This window comes from Gigantopelta aegis, chromosome 4 (assembly GCF_016097555.1).
Source record: "Gigantopelta aegis isolate Gae_Host chromosome 4, Gae_host_genome, whole genome shotgun sequence".
NCBI lineage: Eukaryota > Metazoa > Mollusca > Gastropoda > Neomphalida > Peltospiridae > Gigantopelta > Gigantopelta aegis.
The window spans coordinates 81,874,124-81,876,053 of NC_054702.1; positions in this window are offsets into that span (position 1 = coordinate 81,874,124).

Consider the following 1,930-nt stretch of genomic DNA (forward strand, 5'->3'; position numbering starts at 1 on the left):
ACGGATTCAGACGACGAACCTCTCATTAAAAAAAGTAATAAACATTTTAACAAATCATTACATCATATATTTGCTATTCACAATATTTTCTATGTATATTACATGTACGCATACCTGAACAATGTAAGCTGATTAATTATGAGTTGTTTTTATTGTAATTCCCCCATAAAATATCGTTTAAAAACTTACCCTTTTTTAAATATTGATATATCATTATTTACATGATTTTCTTTTGTTGTACAATTTGTCGAAAACGAGCAATTCATACTGCCTGTGTGTGGTATAGCCCTGACAAACATAAATTACATTTATTAGTAACTTATTGTTTTAACTGACAGTCTAACATACTTCAAGCCAAGACATCAAATGTTTCATTTGTATATAATATTTTGTGACCTATATAGTTTGTTCCTGGCATATTAAGCCTTCAACACATTACAGAAAAGAAAAATAATGATGTGCTTGAAACAACTGTTCCAAAAGGTCGAAAAATATCATGGAAGAAAGAAGAAAGAGAGACAGTGCAAAGGCAGCTGCATCGCTACTTCGCAATGGAGAGTCTTCCTGGGAAGAAGCAAATAGATCAGTGTATTGCTGTAGAACCTTGTCTGCAAACGCGACACTGGAAAAACATAAAAGATTTCATCCATAATAAAATTACTGCACAAAAATCGAATTTAGTATAAGTAAAATACAATAAGGTATAACAAAAGAATATGTGTGGTTCCATTTATCCGACCATTCCTGAAAAAACTGCCACTCTAAGTTTTTAAAATAAAAATCACACAACAATAATTAATAAATAGAAATTGCTGAACTATCAATAAAAACTTTACTCACACTTTTACTGAAATATTGATCAATCACCTAAGTATTTGGCAGAAAACTATTATACTGAAAGACTGTCTGGATTTTGCACAGGCGTGGGCACTACAAATAATATATACAGCTTATATGCATTCTTTGATTATGCATTTTGTAGATATCCGTAAATTATGTTGCACCTTTGCTTATTTTTCAAAAGATTTTCATTATGTGACAATTTATGGTATAAACTTTAAAAATGAAATTAAAGGAAGAATGTTAAATATTATATGTAGAATGTATAATTGTACAAAATAGTTGTGTAAAATGCATGGCACATCATCTGAACATTGTGTGTGTGTGTACAGTGTAGTAAGATAAGGAGAACGTATTTCCTCTTTCTTGTCTACAGTGTATAATTATTAACAATTTAAAGGTTAAAGGTTTTAAGGGGATCGATATTGAATGATCAAATTAAGTTTACTATTGCATGGAGACGAGACATAGACTTATTGGCAGATAATAATGACTTACAATTATATTTAGATACTATTCGTGGTTATAGTATACGTTGGAAATTATGTGTGAATACTGACAAAACAAAGATCATGATATTCGAAAGACGTAGTAGATGAATATCATTTTCAACTTATCTGCTGATTGTGTGATAACATACGAAAAAATATATATTCTACAATATTTTAGAAAATACGCTAGTGTGTTAAAATCCATTGATTAAAGTAATGATAATAATGCTCGGATATTACGAAATGTAACTTTATACTGTTTCAAAGCATTTCAACTACAGCATATTATACATCTAAAGATTGTCTGTAAAACGACAATATTTACCCAAGTGTTTAATTAATTACTTGACAAATATCTTTTTGGTGCTTATATCTAGTCACCAAAATGTATATATTTTATGACTGGTAATTTTTGTATGGTTGTATGTTCATATACCCCCATAGTTTATTTTACTTCAATGTTTTTGTCAGTGTTCGGAGGTAAATAAACATCGAGGAATTAAACCTATATTGCTTTGATATGTTACATACACATTGGGGACTTTCATATTGCTTTGATAGGGTGTATATAAATCAGGGACTTACATATATTTTATTTC